A 21,654-nucleotide genomic window follows, 5' to 3' on the forward strand; every position below is an offset into this window, starting at 1 on the left:
AAATGGAAGTGCTTAGTTGACCTTGTTGAGGTAAGAATTCAATTTGAATCAATTCTAGAATTTGCACATATTTACTAGTTATCCTTGGAAAAATACGACTTGGGACTTGTTGCTACATCACTTATCTTTAGTTTAGTTGAGTTCCCTATTTTTATTAATTTGGAGCGCCTAGTGACATGTAAAATGGCCAATATCACGACGACTTTAAACCCTGGTCTCCATCGATGGTCGAGCGACGACCTTAAACCCACGACTTCGTCAAATCGTCGAGCGGCGATGTTAAACGCGGGATCATCATCAAATCGTCGAGCGACGACGTTAAACCCTGGTCTCCATCGACAGTCGAGCGACGACCTTAAACTCATGACTTCGTCAAATCATCGAGTGGCAACGTTAAACCCCTGTCTTCACCAAATCATCGAGCGAAGACGTTAAACCCCGGTCTCCACCGACGGTCAAGCGACAATCTTAAACCCACGACTTCACCAAATCATCGAGCGGCGACGTTAAACCCTTGTCTTCATCAAATCGTCGAGCGACAACGTTAAACCCCTGTCTTCATCAAATCATCGAGCGGCGACATTAAATCCCAGTCTCCATCGATGGTCGAGCGACGACCTTAAACCCAGGAGAATGTATGAACCTATTGAATTCGTCAATTGTCGATCGACGACCCGCAAGTCGTCGGGATAGATCGAAGACAGGCCATGATTATAGCCGAGTGGAAAAACTGGTGCCAAGCATGAAAACAAATAAATCATAAAGAAAAGCCCCACTGAGCGGCGGGAATACATTTAAGACTCAACTTTTACAGGACTCCAGCTCACTCTATATAGTCAAATGCATCATCAGGCATGGAGTCGTTCAGCTGACTGCGGTGGATAATGTTGTCTGTCAGGGCTTCGGGGAGATGACCTCCCCCCTTGAGTTGTTGGAGGGTCCCATCAATGGCTAGCTCGAATGCTCGGACGATCCGCCAGACAACTTTGTCAGTAAACTGGTTCGAGCGGAGATACTCCTGTTTCATCACTGTAAATCGGCTCGGCTCGTCCTGTTGATAGACCGTCAGGGCAGAACGGGAGGCCTCTAGGGCAACTTTGGCACCCTTGAGCTTCTTATTCAAAGACTCCTCTCCAGCCACTCGGTAGGCCCACTCGGTGATCAGATACTCCTCGGCTTCTTTAAGCTTTTGGGAGAACTGCCGAGCCTCCTGGTTCTTTATCTCCAAGTCGGCGATGGCTCGTTGTTTCCTTGTGGTGGCCAGCTCGAGCTTTTTAGCGTAGGTCTTCAATTGTGTCTCGATCTGGCCCAGCCTGATAGCCTGATCGACAGACTTCTGCTGCTCGACCACAAGGAGTTGTTGGGCCTTCTTCAGATCGGCCTTTAGCTCGGCGACTGATGGCCCTTGGGAAGAGGACGCTGCACCAGAGATCTTGAGCTCATCCTCTACAAAAGCAAGGCACTAGCACATGACCACGCTCTCCACCCAGTACTGCTAGCACACAAAAAAAATTTTAGCCCCGATCGGAGGTAAGGCGTAAATTGATTATTGAAAAACGCACTCCTGTGGACATCTGCAAATAACTGTTCCCGAGCGCTCTTGGCGACATCGTCGCCGCTTGGGCCCGTGCTTCCTCCCAAACACCGGCAAGTGGCCCGCGAATCAGAATCTTGTGTTCGGGGATGGTCGGCCGGGCGCATTGCTTGAGATAGTCCTCGGTGGGAAGATTGAGGGTTGCGGTCACCGATCGTCGGCCGCTCGGATTTAACGAGGAGGAGATCGCCGGACCAGAGCGAGCAGTAATCAACGCTGGGTCGATCATGGACCGTAGTGGCTTCCGTTGGGGTGCTGGAGGGAGGCAAAGACGCGATCGGTCGTGCGGCGATAGGCTCCGTTGGCAGATCAGCCAAGGAGGGTGTCCGATCGGACGAAGTGGCTTCCACTGTTAGGACAAGCACAGGGGAAGAAGTGCCAACCCGCTCGGCAGTTCCCACAGCCGAGGTGGCGGATCGGGAGGTGTTTTCTGTGTGGTGCCTCTTGCGCCTGACGAGTGCCAACCCATCATCTGAAGACTCGGTACCTTCAGTCCGAGCGGTGGGTTGTGCTTCGAGAGTTGGGAGTGGCACAGCAACTTCTTCGATGCTGGTTGTCTGAATGATGGCGGGCGTCTCCCCGCTCCCAGTAACCGTGCCCTCCTCGGAGCCGACTGGCATCAAGCCGAGGCTCGCCATTTCCTTGGCAGCGGCCGCCTCGATCTCAGCATCCTTCAGCTTCGTCAGGTTGGTCACGCGCGCTCGCATCATGATTTTGGTTGCAAAAGAAAAAACACAAATCAATTAGTCTCACAAGAAAGGAGCCAAGAAATTTCATACCTAAGCCACTCGGGAGCCTCGTGCGAATCGGACTCAGCCCGAAGATATACATAATGCCCTCTAGCAGCAACTTGTGGATATTGTATTTCTGACCGGTCAGCATGTTCGCAACATGAAGGTAATTCGGTCGGCTCTTGTACTTCTTCAGATCAGGCTGAGGTGGTAGTCCGACCTACCATTGGGTCCAAAAGCTAGGCCATTCGAGAAGTCGCATGAAGAAAAAAATACTCTTTCCAATGCTTATTGGAAGAGGACATCTTATCAAAAAATACTAGCCCAACCTGAGACTGAAAGAGATATGTCCCCATCTCGGACTGCTTGGGGTAGTAGAAATAATGAAAGACTTAAGGGGTCAAAGGGATGCCATGCAGCCGGAATAGGACAACAACGTCGCACAACAGACGAAAAAAATTTGGCACTAGTCGAGGGAGAAGAACATGGAAGTAATTATAAACTTCGATGATAAAGGGGTGGATAGGAAATCGTAGGCCAGCCACAAACTGGTCTCGGAACAAGCAGATGGTGTCGGTCGGCGGGTAATTTAGCTCGGATGAAGAAGCCAAAATGACCTCATGATCATAAGGGATTCCAGAGGCGTTTCTAAGACTTTCAATGTCACCCACATCGAACCTAGTCTCCATGGTAGAATACCAGAGCCCAAGCGAGGGGTCCGACAGCTGTGAAGAACTGGCCATTGTCGGAAAATAAGAAAACAAAAAGTTCGATGGAGAGAAAGACAAACAGAAAACACCGCGATCAAGGGAGAAATACAGAAAGCTACGAGGGTCGCAACAGATCGAAGATAGGAGGCAGAAAGGATTCGGAGGGGCTTATAGAAGAGTAGTCGATGCTGGGGAGAGCAAACAGTCGCCGGAGCACTGATCACGCAGAGGAACGCCAGTAGCTATCGCGGAGGATGCAAAGTAAGAAGATGAAGCCACCTCCGCAACTTTATAAAGCTTGAGCTCGGCCGACCGGGGTCATTCGATCTAGGTCACGGAAGCCAGAGTGTGAATCTAGCCATTGAATTCAAACCACCAAATGTCACATCAATGTTTGTTGATCTGGGCATGCGGTGACGGCAGCAGTGACACGTGGCACTCGCTTACAGGGCAGCATTTAATGAACGCCATTAACAGGCGTGAACACATGCTCAGCTTTAATGGAGATGATTTGCACAAATTCCGAAGGGATTCGGATGATGTCAGCGTTGACCGCTCTCAACCGAGGACAGAAACTGTAAATTTCTCCAAGTGTGAGTATGCAAAGTACCAATCGGCCTCAATGAGCAATCTTAGGGTTGTCTAATACCCTCGGGTGGACCGGTCGGGGTCCAACTAGCATCATGGCCAATCGGCCAACCGACCTCCAGACTAGCTTGTCTAATCAGTCGAATTTGCATCCTCATTCAACTAGACTTAAGGGGGAGGCATGTGATTCGGTGATGAGGAGGGGTCCGCTCAGCAGAGAGGTCAATGACACGGTGTAGGTCAAAGTCCAGGCGGTCAACGCCCCGTACCGCTGGTCAATCGGACGACCCACTCGCCCAATCAGCTCGAAGGACAGCTGAGCTAATATCAACCCGATGATTACCACAACTCGATCGTATACCGAGCTTCCGACACTCAAAACAAGATACACGCCCAGTGGCCAGCCCGCTCGGACTCGCATTGAGCCTCAGAACCAGTGTTCACTCTCAGACATAGCTCAGGACAATGGAGCGTTGACCGAGCTGCCAAAGGGTCGGACTCGTCGAACGGCCAAGGGTTGGCCGAGCGGCCATCCCGCTCAGCCCACTAACAGACAAAAGGAGGATCAGCCGATATCCTTGTGGGGACTCGTGTCATCGACAGATGACATGGTTGGTGGCATGGACAGGCAGAGGATCGTACGGCGAAAGCTTCCACTGTCATGTCAGAGATATGCCCAGGTCATTGAGGTATGGTGTCAGGGATGCTTTCCTGACTTGTCTTTTTAGGGAAAGTTTTGAGAAGTGTGCCCGCCTCAAGGAGAGTGCACATGCTTCCCCGGAGCCCTATATAAAGGGCTCCAAGTTTCGACGGAGGTATGCATAATCTCTATTGTAGCTACAGTTACCCTGCCATTTTGCTTCCTCGTTCCTTCTACATTGTCGGTGGTTGACTTGAGCGTTGGAGCGTCACCGCCGGGGAACCCCTCCCTGGCTCGGCACTGACGTTGCTGTGGCTGCAGGTTTCACTGACGATAAGTCCAACGGTCAATAAGAGCGTCACGTCCCCAGCATCCATCACCTATATATATATACCTAGCTTCACAACATAAGATATATGTGCCTTTGAACGATGATGATATGCTTAATATGATACATTTTCATATGTGTATAAAGTTGAGCATGATCGATTTGAGGGTAAAGAGCAAAAACAAACATGTCAACGACAACCTAAATTTACGGAGCTAATATATATTATATTCCTCTTCATATTGTAGTTTTGATAATATTATATGTTACATCTAGCATAAGTGCATATGATATAGTTAAGTTGACACTATTAATCATATCAAACTGGTAAGGGTTGAGAAGAAACAAACATAGTCAATGAGTGATGGGGAGATCGAACAGGCTCCATTATCGAATACTATAGATGTTGGATTAACTGCATCTATGGCGAAGGGAAAGGAGATGTGGATGGAGAATTTATGCTTCAAAATATAAAGCAGATAGTATATTTGTGATTCGAAAATGTAATCTGCAGCATACACTGTGGTGAGAACAATCTACATAGTAGAGAACATCCTAAAGTTGATGCAACTTAGATTGCTAATGTGGTGAAAGATAAATTGAGAGAAGAGCCCTCTTATCGCCTTGTATAATTTAGAAAGACTTGCAAAGAGATTATGGGGTAAAGTTAGACTCCTACAAAGTGTGGAAAGGCAAGGAGTTAGTGATGCATGATATTCATGGCACTGAGAAGGGATGCTACGATAGGCTAAGATGGTATTGTCGTGTTATTGAGAAACAAATCTTGACAGTGTTGCTGAGTGCAAGATTAATCTCATAACATCTAAATTCAAATAGCTTTTCATTTATTTTCATGCATGTGCAGTGGTTTTCTTACTATTTGTAGGCCATTGATTTTTTTGGATGATCCTGCCCCGAGGTCAAGAAGATGGCAACCGGGAAGTAACGCTGAGGTGGCTCTTTGTCTTCACCGATGATCTTGTATCCTGCAACCACAAGTCGTTAGTGCCAAGCCGGGAGTGGGTTTCTGGGGATAGCCCTCCGACGCTCAAGTCACACACCGGTAAGCAAAGATAGGAGTAAAAAAGAAGTGATGAATAGTGGCTTTAAGAGATGTATCCTGCGTACCTCCGCGGAAGGCAATCTCCCTTCTTATATAGAGCCTCGATGGGTGGATTGCACACTTCCCGAATGGACACGCTTCCCCAAACTTTCCCCAAAAGCTAGCATCGAGAAGGTGTCCCTGACACCTTACCATAACGGGGCGAGCATATCTCTGCATAGAGGGTGGAAGCTTCTCCCGTACGATTCTCTGTCTTGCCGTTTGATTTTCTGTCCATCTACGCAGCTCGTCGGCGACACTAACTCCCAAAAGGATGTAAGCACGCACCCCTACTGTTCCTGTTTGTCGGCTACTAGTCTGACCGGGCTCTCCTCGATTGGTTCGGTTGGTGTGATGAGGCTGATCGGCTAGAGTATCATTTGCCTTTGTGCACTGCAAGCTCGACCGTCTCTCACCGAACCCTATCGGCCGATCGGTGATGGAGAATTTTTCGGTCGGCTGGTCAATTAGTTGACCCCCCCTGACCTTGACGCCTACCGAAGCCCCGAGCTTCCTCGGAGGTGGGCCCTCCTGAGTCCTTCCTGGATCATCCCCGGATCACATGCCTCCCCTTTAAGTCTAGTCGAAGGAGGCTGCAAGTCCGACTGATTGGACAAAATGGTGCAAAAATATTACTCTATGATCGACATTTTGGTCGGCTATGCGTCTTTATTCTCGAGGTGATGCTTTCAGCAGGCTGATCGGTCAAATTGAAGGGGCGTCCGATCAGGAGTCTGCTGCTCTTGTTCGCTCAACCCGTAGAGTCGTTGCCTGGGCACTTCCCCTTTTCTATCAGCTAAATCTCTCGGAACCCGCACCAATCCGAGGCGTTAACGCGGAACACGCCTCCTTAATTATTCTGACAACCGCCCTATGAGCGCACGCCTCATGTCACTGCCTGTCGCCGCATGCTTGAGGTGACAGGATGGGATGTGACCCTTGACAATTTGAATTCGACGGTTAGATTTGCCTCTAGGTATTCGTGCTATCGATCGGATGTCTTAGCCTTGCCTTTTGATGTTTATAAGCTCGCGGTCGCCGCCTTCTCCCCACCTTTACTCAGCGTTCTTGTTTCCGGCGATTTCCTCAGCGTTCTTATTTCCGATGATTTCCTCAGCGTTCCTCTGCGAATCCTTCTTCTCTCGCTGTTCCTGTCCCGGTGAGTCTGATACTTTCTTCTGTAGCCCTTTTGTATTCTGTCATCTCTGACACCCCTCCGGCGAGCTCTTCCACCTACCCTTTGCCCTTTCTCCTTCGCTTCTCCCCGACTCTTCTTGGTTATTTCTTCGACTATGGCCAGCACCTCTCAGCTCTCGATCCCTGCCTTGGGTCCTTGGTATGACATCATGGAGTCTAGGTTCGACGAGGGTGATGCTCGGACTCTGGCGAATACCTTTGAACTTCCTCCCAGCTATGAGATGTTAGAGTGTATACTGAAAGCCTAAGCTTTTGTAAACATTTATTATGAATAAAGAATCACATTTGGTCAAATTATCTACATTTGTTCAATTAATTTATATTGTAGATAACATAGTATGTGGTGTCACATACAGAAGATAATGTTATCAGTACCTTATAAATTATAAACAGTAGCTCACGCCAAAAATGGAAAGGAACAAACCATTGGAAGGTCATAGTGTAATTAAGAATTAGTTTATCTTAACTAAATAATTACACTAGTACACTTAGAGTGTATTGAGTAGGACCATTAGATGTCGTTTCTTTTATACTGACTTTATAAAGAAACAAAGACCTCAGTTATTATAGAAGTGTGTGCTCTTAATCCTAATATAATAACAAGCACATATATTTGATATTTATTTCTTTAATTTATCAATGGGTGAGATTTAGTTCGATAAATCAATAAGCCCGATAAGTTGGGAAATGATATCACTTATAGTGTGTGTTGTTGATTATAGAAGGAAATTGTGTCCTAGTAATCTAGGTTGATAATGTCCCCAAGATGAGCTCATAAGGATTGTCATGTTAAACCCTACAGGTGGACTCAGTCCGACATGATGATAAGGTTGAGTGGTACTATTCTTGGATTAAGATATTAATTAAATGAGTTGTCAGTAACTCACTTAATTAGTGGGCATTTGACATCTTAAACACAGGGAGACTAACACACTCATAATAAGAAGGAGCCCAAAAATATAATTTAGGATTGGTGCGGTAGTTCAATAATAGTTCTTTAGTGGAATGAATTATTATTGATAAAATTAAGTTGTGTGTTCGGGGCGAACACGGGATGCTTAATTTTATCGGGAGACCAAAATCAATTCCTCCTCTCAGTCCCTATCGTAGCCTCTTATTTATAGAGTACTATACCCACCTATACCACCTTTGTACCCATGATGTAGGGGCCAGCCAAGCTAGCTTGTGGTTCAAGCTAGGGCCGGCCAAGCCTTGGTTCATGGGTGGCCGGCCCTAGCTTGAACCCAAGCTTAGGTGGCCGGCCCCCATTAAATTTAAAAGAATTTTAATTTTAAATTTTTATTATGTGAAAGATATAATTTAATTGGAGAGATTAAAAATTAAAATATCTTTTTTTAAAAGGATCTACAAAAGATTAAAGAAAGAGATTAGATCACTTTCCTTATTTGTAGATTGGAAAGATATTTTATTTTTTCTCTTTGTAAATTATTCACATGTTGAAAAATTAAAATTATAGAAATTTCTTTTTATCAACCATGAAGGGATTTTAAAGGGAAATTTTATTTTTAAAATCTCCGAAGACAAATAAGGAATTTTTAATTGTTGATTAAAAATTATCTTGTTTGATCTCCATGAGGTGGCCAGCCATTACAAGGTTAATTGGGAAATTTTATTTTATTTTATTTTTCTCAATTAATTCATGTCAAGGAAAGTTAAGGAAATTTTATTATAATTAAATTTCCTTATTTGCCAAAGCTAAGGAATATAAAAGAGGGGGTTGGGGTGCCTTCATGACACACAACTTTTATTATTCTTCTCCCTCTCTTCTTCCTTGGTGTGGTCGGCCCCTTCAAGTTCTCTATTCTCCTTGTTGTGGCCGAACCTTCTCTTCCTCTAGGAGATCAAGTGGTGGCCGGATTCAAGCTTGGAGAAGAAGGAGAGAAAGCTTTATCCCTTAGAGCATTGGTGGTGTTTTCTCTTCATCCTTGGAGGAGCTATTGACTTGGCCGAACCTTGCAAGGAGGAGAAGAAGGTGTATTGGTGGTTTCTCATCTCGGAAGATCGTTGCCCACACAACGTCCGAGGTTAGAAGAGGAATACGGTAGAAGATCAAGAGGTTTTTCTAAAAGGTATAACTAGTATTTTTCCTTTCCGCATCATACTAGTTATTTTTGGAAATAATACCAAATACAAGAGGCATGTGATTCTAGTATTTCGAATTTATTTTCGACGTTGTGTTCTTTCGTTTTTCTTTTTCCTTGTGATTTGATTGTTCTTTTCGGTTGACCTAAAGTTATTTAAGGAAATTAAATATTAGCTTTCCTTAAAAGGCTTTGTCTAGTTGGTGGTGGTTGCTCCCATATCCAAGAAGGTCATGTGCCTCGCCACGTCAGAACTGGAAGTCAATTTTGGAAATTAATATTTAATAGAATTAATAACCTAGGTGATTTGGATCGAAAGTGTTAAGTTCCGCAGGAGATCCAAGTCTAAACCTAAAAGAACAAATAGATTAAACTTTGGATCAAACGTGTAAAGTTCCGCAGGCGATCCAAGTTTAATTTAAAAGAACACATGGTAGCTAGGAAAAGGTTCAGACCTTTGTACAAAATTTTTGTACAATGGAACCATTAGGTTTTCCGAGTAGCAACCAACATGAGATCCATGTTCCGTTGGCCACCGATCGACCAACCACTCCGTCGAGAGGCTGTGTTTGCTTCTTCCGGGACTATTTCGCTGCTGGCCTGCGGATCTCCCTTTATCCCTTTATTATAGATATTTGTAAATATTTTGGCTTATCCCCTCCCAATTAGTCCAAAATTCTTTTCGCCTTTTGTGCGGGGTAATTATTTTATTCCGCTTGCATCGCATCCCTTTGACCCCTTCGATTTTCCACTACTTTTATTACCCAAAGCTTTCCGATCAGGCAGACACCTTCCTCTTGCAGGCCCTCTAGGGCCTGGTCTTTTTTGACAGGATGCATTCTTCTAATAAGCATTGGGGAGAGTATTTCTTTTTTGTTCACTTTCCCAATCGGCCACCCTTCCAAACCACTTGGCAATTTTCGTTAGGGCCCCAACATTTACTGCCTCGTTATAAGAGCACCCCGGCTTACTTACATGCTGCCTCCATGCTGGCCGGTCCAAAATTCAACATTCACAAGTTGCTAGAGGAAAGGGTCCTGGCACTCTTCGGTCTTAGCCCGATCAGCCCATCCGAGCCAGTCAACTTAGGTAAACTGTTCACCCGCTTCTTCTCCTTTTGTCTAACTGATTTCTTTCTTTATTTTGAAGCCGACATCATGATGAGGGCACGCTTGGTTGGGCAATCGAAGCTTACTAATGCCGACGTTGACAAAGTAGTGGTCGAGGTTTTGGCCGAGCGGCTATTCCAGCCGGACGATCTTCCAGAGTAGACACCCCCCGAGCGCGGGTTTACTCAAGAGGCCGGTGGGGAGTCGGGCCAGGTGCCGATCGAAGGAGCGGCGATTGGTGCACCGATCGCAAAACTTCCAGCCACTTAGTCAACTCCAGAAGAAGGCTCGCTATCGGAGACGCCACTCAAGAATACACGCACGAGATGCCGATCGGAGAAAGCTGCCCGCTCAACTTCCTCAGCGGTGAGGATCGACGATTGGATTGGTGCTTCCGGATCGACAGTGTCAGATACCACGAATGTCTCCTCCGACTGGACACCCTCCGACCCTCTCATTGACCCTCCATTCACCAGCTTGCCACCGCAGTCGGGTCAGGTCGTCTTTTAAGGTCAAGCATTTGCCCCGCGCCCTCGTCTTCTTGCCTTGGCCGGTCGGCTTCCTCTCACTCAGCCCCGACCAACCGGAGACGCGTCACTGCCACTCTCCATCTTCCTACTGAAGAGCTTTCAGAATCGGGGGGCTCGGCGAATCAGACCAAGCACCGGATCATCATTCGAGGCCATCTGGCCGAGGTGTGGGAGGTTGCACGTGCCCGAGCGGCGCCCCCCCCCCCCCCCCCCCCCCCCGAGTGTTCTGGCGAATAGCCACACTAGGAAACTCATCGGCGTGAGTTTTTCTTTCATCTCTTGAACCAATTTGTCTGGCCTCGTCTCTGATCTACTCCGGGTTCTTGTTTCTGCAGTTTTGGGTGGACGGCCTAGTGATGTGTCAAAGGCTTTTGTGGAGGATGAGTTGCGACGGCTGAAGGAAGCTCCCGACCAGTCGGGGACCACTCACGATCTGAATGACACCCAGGTAGCCCAACTACAGGCCGACTTGGCCAAGAGTGAAGAGCTGCTAACCGCCGAGCGGGGTAAGAGCACCGAGCAAGCAGGGTACATCGACCGGTTCAAAAAAGAGATCACTACCTTCGAGAGCAAAATCACTCTCGCCACCACCCGCAAGCAAAGGGTTGTTGATGATCTAGAGAAGAAGAATGTGGAGGCCCGGGCTCTCGAGCAGAACTTGAAACAAACAGAAGACGAGCTGAAGAAGGCGAAGGACCTCCTGGCGTCCGAGCGGCAATCTCGCGAGTCTGAAGAAGCTTCTTTAAGGAGCCAGCTGTCCAACAAGGATGTCGATCTTGCGGTGGTGAAGGCGGACCTGGAGAGCGCTCGATCGGCCTTAGAGGCACATAAAGAAAGCAAGCATAACCGCTTCGAGGAGATGAAGGTGGCCTACATCTGGTCTGACACCTTTGTTGACAAGTTCGTTGCCCAGGTTCTTAGACTCTTCGGTTGCGCCGTGGACAATATCTTTGATCAACACAAGAAGAAAGGGCACCTGCCTGTCGATCTACCCGGCACTACCATTGACCGCGATCAGCTCAATAACTTTATCCCTGACGACGCCCTGGCTTATTTGGAATGAACCCTTAAAAACTTTGTCTTTTGCTCACCTTGCTATGTAATCTTTGAATTGTACTTTTGTCTGCCCCCGTAAGTACTCGGTCGGCAAAAACTTTAAGGCACAACTCAGGTTTGCTTCATTTTTGACGCCTTTCTTCGTTTTTCCGGTGGCTTTTGAATGTGGCAAGGCAATCGTCTAGACCCATACTTATCCGACTGACGATTTAGAAGCAATTTTGATGACGCGAGGGTTTAAGGTCGCCGCTCGACCGCTGATGACGCGAGGGCTTAAGGTCGCCGCTCGACCGCCGATGACGCGAGGGCTTAAGGCCGTCGCTCGACCGCCAATGACGCGAGGGTTTAAGGTCGCCGCTCGACCGCCGATGACGCGAGGGTTTAAGGTCGCCGCTCGACCGCCGATGACGCGAGTGTTTAAGGTCGCCACTCGATCGCCGATGACGCGTTGGTTAGACGAGGGCTTGATGAAACTCATGAGTTGTTTTCTTCCTGCATTTAAAAAGGATATACAAATGAAGGAATACATGAATTCATTCGTGCACCTCTTCACCTAGCTCTATAGGGTTGAAGGTGGTTCGCACTCCACGGTCGATCCAGCTTTCTTCCCTCGACGTCTTCCAAATAGTAGGCGCCTGAGCGTAGCTTTTCCAATATCTTGAACAGACCTGTCCATGGAGCTTCCAACTTCTTGACATCACCGACCAGCTTGACCTTCTTCCATACGAGATCGCCTGGCTAAAAAGATCTAGGGATTACTCGTCGATTGTAGTTTTGTCGCATCCTTTGCCTATACGCTGTCAGCCGGGTGGCTGTCTTGTCACGAATCTCATCGATCATGTCGAGTTCCATCATCCTCCAGTCTGCATTTCCTTCGTCATAATGCAACACCCGATCAGACTCGACTCCGATTTCTACTGGGACTACCGCTTCTCCGCCGTATACCAGATGGAACGGAGTGACACCAGTTCCCTCTTTGGGTGTCGTACGCAGCGCCCATAATACATTGGGCAGCTCATCCACCTAACTACCTCCCATGTGATTAAGCCGGACGTGCAGTATTCTGAGAATCTCTCGGTTGGTGACCTCCGCTTGTCCATTGCTTTGGGGGAAGGCCACGGAGGTGAAGGCTTGTTGTATGCCATAGCCCTCGCACCACTCTTTCAGTTCTTGGCCAATGAACTGTCTCCCATTGTCTGAAACGAGCCAACGTGGAATGCCAAACCGGCATATGATGTTCTGCCATATGAACTTCTTGACCATGCTCTCTGTTATCCTTGCTATCGGTTCGGCTTCTACCCATTTGGAGAAGTGATCCACCGCTACTAGCAAGAACTTTCTTTGACCAATCACCATAGGAAAAGGGTCAACTATGTCCATACCCCATTGGTCGAACGGGCAGGCCACAGCGGATGCCTTCATCTCCGTGGTCGGCCAATGTGTCGAACTGTGATACCTTTGGCAGGACAAGCAGGTGGCTACTGCTCGGTTTGCATCTTCCTGGAGCGTGGGCCAGAAATATCCTACCAGGATGACTTTCTTGGCCAAGGACCACCCGCCGGATGTCCCCCACAGGAGCCTTGATGTACCTCTTGGAGGATGTATTCGGCGTCCTCCGGGCCCACACATTTGAGCAAAGGGCGAGAGAATGCCTTTTTGTATAGTTGCTCGCCTATCATTGTGAACCAGGTGGCTCGCCTCTTTAAACTCCGATCGGCGTCATGATTTCCAATCAGAGCTCCCGATTGGAGGAACTTCACGATGGGTGTCCTCCAATCCTTCGAAAATGGTATTCCTCCCGCTCGGTCCACGTGCGCCACTAAGGAGACATGCTCAATTGGACAATTGGTGACAATCGTGTTAGAGTGTATACTAAAAGCGTAAGCTTTTGTAAACATTTATTTTGAATAAAGAATCACATTTGGTCAAATTATCTACATTTGTTTGTAGTGGTTCAATTAATTTATATTGTAGATAACATAGTATGTGGTGTCATATACAGAAGATTATGTTATCAGTACCTTATAAATTATAAACAGCAGCTCACAACCAAAATGGAAAGGAACAAACCATTGGAAGGTCATAGTGTAATTAGGAATTAGTTTATCTTAACTATATAATTACACTAGTACACTTAGAGAGTATTGAGTAGGATCATTAGATGTCGTTTCTTTTATACTGACTTTATAAAGAAACAAAGACCTCAGTTATCACTACAACAAAAACCTTCATAGACATCGGTTTTCCACCGGTGTCTATTTCATTTTCTACCGATGTCTATGAAGCCGATGTTAAAAGTCTGCCATTTTAGACATCGGGTTAAAACCGGTGTAGTATCACTTAACAACACCGGTCTTCGAATCGGTTATTAACCGGTGTAGTATCACTTAACGACACTGTTTCATCAACGGTGTAAAACCGATGTAATATTGTATGTTAATAACACCAGTTTTGGCAGTGGTAAATGACCGATGTAATATTAGTTAATAACACCGGTTTTGCAGCGGTGGAAAACCGATGTAATATGTATATTTTTTAACAACACAAATTTGATTTCCGAAACAATGAAAAACCGACAATAAAAAAAAATACACAAATATTCACAAATTATACAAATATTCTTCATTCAATAATATCCATAAAATACACAAATATTCACAAATTATATAAATAATCTTCTTACAACAATATCCATAAAATACTCAAACATTCTTTTTACATCAAAAGCTAGCTAATAGATATCAAAATCAAGGTAGAACATTCTTTTAACACATCAAGGTAGAACCACACTTCAAATGTAATCTAGCATGCATTCAGCCCACTCGAACCGTACTTCATCAATTTCAACTCTGGAGTACTTGAGATTTGTAAATTGTAAAAACACATAAATAATATATTAGTAAACCAAGACTAAAAAGGATACAGCATGCAGAGTATTAGTAGTACAAGATGTTAGCAGTTCCTGCTAACAGAATTATATGCAAAACTATATAAAGAATATTAGGCAGTAAGAGCATGGATAACAATAAGTCTGTCACATACTGATGCTTATATGGACAACTTAATGCCTATCCCATTGGATAAACTTTCATACACTCGAGCAAACTATTATCCTAGGCATGCATTCCATGCATAAATTTGTAGATATATATGATTCTATCTTATATGCGTTTGCAGCAGATGAAAGAAGGGGTAACAAAATATGTTGCACAAACAAGAAACAAGGAACAAAGTTTAACAATAGAGCATTGCCTGCAAACTTGGCTATGAACAAAAAAAGGGAAGATAGTCTACATAGAAATAGATACTTAGAGAACAAGAAGATCCAGAAGGTATGGTCACTTTCACACATCAGTACTTTAACAAACAGAATATTACAAAGGCCAATCATAGGAAGGAGAATTTTACCGAGAAAATAAAGTTGTATCCCATTTCGAGAATAACACGCAGAAATTCTATCCTTCTCCACATCATTGACAAATATCCAGCAGTCATGTAAATCTTCTCATCTGAGAAATCCATTCCCTCAGTATAAAGAGCAAAACAGTGAGTATGCAAGGATATGCACCTTATGTACGCTTTCTTGTCCAAGGCAATGATTACCAAATGGTCCAGGAGTCTGCGTGTTCCATCTCCTGTCCGAAAACTTTGAAAAAACAAATCTATAATAGAACCAGGAGAAGCCCAGTCAGCATTCAAAGTTGTTAATATTACTGTTTTGTTTTCCATAGCTGCTTCCTTTAGAACTTTCTAACAAGCTTAACATCGTTCTTTTCCTGCAAGCAGATATATAATTCTCTATAAAGGAGGAAAATTCACAATTGTTTGCAGGCACACAAGTTAAACGATATAAATTAGGGGGGGGGGGGGAATGACTTATTATATTGCATAAAATAGCATAAATCAAGTGATTTACTGACAGCTTAAGCTCATGGGGCAGATAATCATCCAATCGGATTTAACATTGTATTAAGCAAAAGAAACAAAATCAGTCCAGGTACTAGGCTTGTCTACAAATTCAACTTCGCCAAAATGAAGTGTGTTGAGAATATAGCATTTAGAATTCAACATCAAAGGAATGGTAGCTAGAGAGTATCCTAGAAAGTCACAAGGCATAAAAATTTTGAAAACAGTTATAACTTTTCAATAGTTTAGAAACATTATAGACTAAACCCTATTATGTCTAATTGAAACAAGTTGATCGGGAAGGTTAAAATAAGTTAATCAGCTTTTCATATATGCGGACTCGGTCGATGGAGGTTGGGGGAGGCAGAGGAAGGCAGCCGCTTGGACATGGCTACTGCACAGAAGCTTTTAAAATTAGATATTCGCACTCCATATTTACAGAGTTACAGTAAGTAATAAACAAGAAAGTATCTAGCAAAAGATAGAATCTAGAAACGTTCTGTCTTTTTTCATCCTTTTGTGTGTGTGTGTGTTTGAATCCATGAATCAACAATACAAGTAAACTAATGTGAAGGCCCCTGTCCTAGGTACCGTTGTGATTTTACTCAAGTATCACACAAAAACGAGCAAAAGCTTGCAATACTTTCAGAAAAGCTGGAGAGATATCATCATTTTATTTTTTTCAAAAATCAAACAACGATCTTTCATCAAAACGTCCATGAAGGTTAGATAAAAAGGAAATGACAAAGTTTCAGGAATTGGAGATATATGCGGTGCTATATTTTTCTCATGGCATATAATCTTGAGCAAGAAAATGTGTTATGCTATGAAAGTTTCCCTTCTATATTCTTCTGTAGTCCACTATGTTTCTTATAAATGCCAGACACTTCACATTATTTTTGCTCTAGCTGCTCAACTTGAATTGCCAGTGTTTCAATTGGATGCTAAATCTTCCCTTTTAAATAAAGGAATCAAATAAGAGGTATATGTTGAACAACCAGATGCTATGAATGCTCCAGTTCCTGACAGATAAGACAAAACCTATGCTATCTTCCTAATATCTGATTGCGTATTTCAAGATGATTGCATTCACATGCACCAAACACAGTGAACTGTAAGTATATAACAGTTGGTGTTATATCATAAAAATGAACCATATAATTAACTCCAGTGCTAAGATTGATTGGAGTTTGAGGATCGAGTAGATAGGCATCAGAACAAGAAAAGAATTTAAAAAGTGTTGATGCGGATTGCGGTCATACATCCCTTCAAATTTTTCTGATAGGCATTCCAAACCTAAAGCCAATTTTGATACTTACTAATGACCACAGGAAAGTATCATAACCGATAAAATTGGCCTATCTGTTAAGGGCCTCTCTAACTTTAGCCCTCAAAATCCCATTATATAATGTACATACTCTGACGAATGAAATGGATGGTGGAAACAAATTTAGAGCAATATCTGGTTTCTTTATCATCTACAATATTCATTTTCGGTATTATGATATATCCAATCACTCCTTATACCTTCAACAAAACCTAAGTGCAAAGATAACACATGCTTACTTCTTCATTTTCTCTTTGCTAATGTGAAATAACAGATAGATTACTGGGATAGCCATTCAAGAATATAATTATACTATCCTCATACAATACACAAAGTTAGAAGATGGTACTTATTTCCTCACACTCCCACAACACTTCCATTTAACTTGGATTACAATGCAATCATCCAATAATTCAGGACAACAGGAACTGAAAATATGCAAGTGACAAAGCAAAAAGAATGTAATAGATTTAGAAATTTCTATATGAACAACAACTTACTGCAAAGATGCTATAATAAAGAGTTCAATTACAAATAAGCACATTAAACAATCAAACCTGCAGCTTCACAATATTCTCTATCACATATAGTGGGTCTTTTACAAAGTTCCTAGAAATATTTGTGAGCAAGTAGAAAAAATTTAATCAAAATTGGATTGAATTATTTTAAAATTAATTGCTTCTGACCTGGCCATAAAGCCCCCAGCCAAAAGTAAGTAGCACTCCTGTGTCTGCAAGTGCATAATACAAGTTTGTTATGAAACGTAAATAGTTAAAACTATGATGAAGTAGAGCATACTAGAGGTAAGTACTGGAGCATTATTTGGTAAAGTGAGATTCCTTAAAGATCCATACATTACAATACATACCCAGAAAACTAGTTATCAATAGAACATTAAATTGTATAATAATAGAAAAGCATGTTTCTATATTGTTTAAAACTATTTTTAAAAATCAATTAATTTCTTTTAGATAGATATATTAGTTTAACTAAACTTAAAGATAACAATTGAAAATTCAACAAAAATGGCATTGATAACAAAAAATTGTGACAAAAAAGGAATAGGAGGTAACTACAAACCTGTAACTACAGCACTGTGTCGACCACCACAAGTAATGGTCTTCACAGAACTCCCTATGAGTTTATAAGATTGTCCATCTTGTTTCCCCTTTGTAGCAGAGGATGATCGTTCTTTATTAAAAGAAGCTGACTCTAAGCAAGGTACAGGATGAGGAGATGACACATTTCGTATGCGAGTACCCAAACCAAGTTGCTCAAAGAGCCTGGAGAGGAAGAAAGACCTGCCTAAGTGATCCACAAGCTTCCGTATCTGCTTCGTCTGGACGAAAATGAGCCGCTTGTTTCCTCCATGTTGCCCATCCTCTTGCTCGAACACGATGCTGGGAACCCTCCCGGCCTTCCTCTCCTTGCTGGAGATGTTCTTACCGGATTTGTCCCGCGGGATCGCCGTGATCGTCTCCGAGTGTCTTGGGTCCGGCCTGGGGAACCCCTCTAAGTACTCGAGAGGGGACAATGGGTAGATCGGCGCCGGTTCATGCTGAGGAATCGTCGATGATGGTCGGGCGGAGGAGGATAATGTGGAGGAGTTTGCTCAGAGGTTGGAGGAATCGATTCTCGAGCTTCAGCGGCAACAAGGAAATGGAGGAGACGCATCCCTGTTCTCTGCTTCCTTTTGCCTCAACACGAGCTCGCCGCCGTCGTTGAGAAAGCAAGAGCCTTCAACGGAGCCCCCGTGGGTGCCGGTGAGGCCGGAGCCGCCGGACTGGCCCGGCCAGATCGTGCCGGCGAGCGTGGAGAAGAAGCAGGTGGTTTTGATCCGATTGAGGGGGGCATCGATCCAAGAAGGGGAAGAGATCCAGGAAGGGGAAGAGGGAGATGAGGCTGAGAGAGATGGTCGGGAGGTTTAGGTTAAGGTTTAGGCTGAGAGAAGCGGCGCGATATTAGTTTAGGTTTTGAGGGAACGAAGTGTTATAAATTTTGGCTAGAAAAATTAAATTATTTTTTTTTGGTTCATTAACACCGGGTTTTAAAAACCGCTGTTAAAACCAGTGTAACAAAAAAAAGGTGCTCATAGACATCGGCTAAAAAATCGATGTCTATGAGCGAAAATCTGTGCTCATAGACACCAATTTTTGAAAAAATCGGTGTAAAATACTCAAAGACATCGGTTTTTGCTTAAAACTGTTGTTGTTCCACCGATGTCTATGAGGGTTTTTCTTGTAGTGTATTATGGAAGTGTGTGCTCTTAATCCTAATATAATAACAAGCACATATATTTGATATTTATTTCTTTAATTTATCAATGGGTGAGATTTAGTTCGATAAATTAATAAGCCCGATAAGTTGGGAAATGATATCACTTATAGTGTGTGTTGTTGATTATAGAAGGAAACTGTGTCCTAGTGATCTAGGTTGATAATGTCCCCAAGAAGAGCTCATAAGGATTGTCATGTTAAACCCTGCAGGTGGACTTAGTCCGACATGACGATAAGGTTGGGTGGACTTAGTCCGACATGACGATAAGGTTGAGTGGTACTATTCTTGGACTAAGATATTAATTAAATGAGTTGTCAGTAACTCACTTAATTAGTGGGCATTCGACATCTTAAACACAGGGAGACTAACACACTCATAATAAGAAGGAGCCCAAAAATGTAATTTGGGATTGGTGCGGTAGTTCAATAATAGTTCTCTAGTGGAATGAATTATTATTGATAAAATTAAGTTGTGTGTTCGGGGCGAACACGGGATGCTTAATTTTATCGGGAGACCAAAATCAATTCCTCCTCTCGGCCCCTATCGTAGCATCTTATTTATAGAGTACTATACCCACCTATACCCACCTTCATACCCATGATATAGGGGCCGGCCAAGCTAGCTTGTGGATCAAGCTAGGGTCGGCCAAGCCTTGGTTCATGGGTGGTCGGCCCTAGCTTGAACCCAAGCTTAGGTGGTCGGCCCCCATTAAATTAAAAAGGATTTTAATTTTAAATTTTTCTTATGTCAAAGATATAATTTATTGGAGAGATTAAAAATTAAAATATCTCTTTTAAAAGGATCTACAAAAGATTAAAGAAAGAGATTAGATCTCTTTCCTTATTTGTAGATTAGAAAGATATTTTATTTTTCTTCTTTGTAAATTATTCACATATTGAAAAATTAAAATTATAGAAATTTCTTTTTATCAACTATAAAGGGATTTGAAAAGGGAAATTTTATTTTTTTAAATTTCTGAAGACAAATAAGGAATTTTAATTGTTGATTGAAATTGTCTTGTTTGCTCTTATTGATGTGGTCGACCATGACATGAAGGTTTAGGAAATTTTTGTTTAATTTTTCTTAATTAATTCATGTCAAGGAAAGTTAAGGGAATTTTATTGTAATTAAATTTCCTTATTTACCAAAGCTAAGGATTATAAAAGAGGGGGTTGGGGTGCCTTCATGACACACAACTTTTATTATTCTTCTCCCTCTTTTCTTCCTTGGTGTGGCCGGCCTCATCCTTTCTCTTCTCTCCATCTTTGTGGCCGAAATTCCCTTTGCTCTTGGAGATTAAGTGGTGGCCGGTTTCTAGCTTGGAGAAGAAGGAGAGAAAGTTTTCATCCCTTGGTGCTTGGTTGGTTGTTTCTCTTCTTCCTTGGAGGTGCACTTGATTTGGATGAACCTTGCAAGGAGGAGAAGATGGTGCTTTGGTGGTTTCTCATCTCGGAAGACCGTTGCCCACACAACGTCCGAGGTTAGAAGAGGAATACGGTAGAAGACCTAGAGGTTTTTGCTTGCAAAAGAAAAGGTATACTAGTATTTTATTTCCGCATCATACTAGTTTTATCTTCATGTAAAAAATACCAAATACAAGAGGCATGCGATTCTAGTATTTCGAATTTATTTTCGATGTTGTGTTCTTTGTTTTTCTTTTCCTTGTAATTTGATTGTTCTTTTCGGTTGACCTAAAGTTATTTAAGGAAATTAAATATTAGCTTTCCTTAAAAGGCTTTGCCTAGGCGGTGGTGGTTGTTCCCATATCCAAGAAGACCATGTACCTCGCCATGCAGTCCTGGAAGCCAATTTTGGAAATCAATATTTAATGGAATTAATAACCTAGGTGATTTGGATCTAACGTGTTAAGTTCCGCAGGAGATCCAAGTCTAAACCTAAAAGAACAAATAGATTAAACTTTGGATCAAACGTGTTAAATTCCGCAGGCGATCCAAGTTTAATTTAAAAGAACACATGGTAGCTAGGAAAAGGTTCAGACCTTTGTACAAAATTTTTGTACAGTGAAACCATTAGGTTTTCCGAGTAGCAACCAACAGATCGGCGTTAGTGCACTAGCTAACTTAGTCAGTTCATCTGCTATTTGGTTCTCTGATCGGGGAATCTTGCATATGGTGACCTCTTGGAAGTTGGCCTTGAGCCTCTCAAAGGCCTCCGCATATAGCCTGAGTCGAGCGCGATTGATCTCGAACGTTCCGCTCAACTGCTGCGCAGCCAACTGCGAATCCGAATACATGAGTACTTTGGTGGCCCCGACGTGTCGAGCAACTTGCAGATCGGCTATGAGCGCTTCGTATTTGGCTTCGTTGTTGGTGGCTCGATGATCCAGCCGAATGGATAATTCACCCGGTCCTCTCTAGGAGAGATGAGTAAGATATCAATCCCACTTCCTTGGTGAGCAGACGAACCATCCACGTACACCTTCCATGATGACTCAGG

The 21,654-nt window shown here is 43.6% G+C and overlaps 1 long non-coding RNA gene across 1 annotated transcript; it reads right to left on the reverse strand.

Annotated features, from left to right (window-relative positions):
* Positions 1-17,515: 17,515 nt before the first annotated feature.
* LOC121994107 lies at positions 17,516-18,041 on the reverse strand. Its single transcript, XR_006115584.1, has 3 exons — positions 18,001-18,041; positions 17,607-17,650; positions 17,516-17,529 (listed from the first exon to the last, which is right to left on the reverse strand). It is a non-coding gene; the product is annotated as an uncharacterized LOC121994107 (long non-coding RNA).
* Positions 18,042-21,654: the final 3,613 nt, after the last annotated feature.

Source organism: Zingiber officinale, chromosome 6A (genome assembly GCF_018446385.1).
Source record: "Zingiber officinale cultivar Zhangliang chromosome 6A, Zo_v1.1, whole genome shotgun sequence".
In the NCBI taxonomy this organism is placed as follows: domain Eukaryota; kingdom Viridiplantae; phylum Streptophyta; class Magnoliopsida; order Zingiberales; family Zingiberaceae; genus Zingiber; species Zingiber officinale.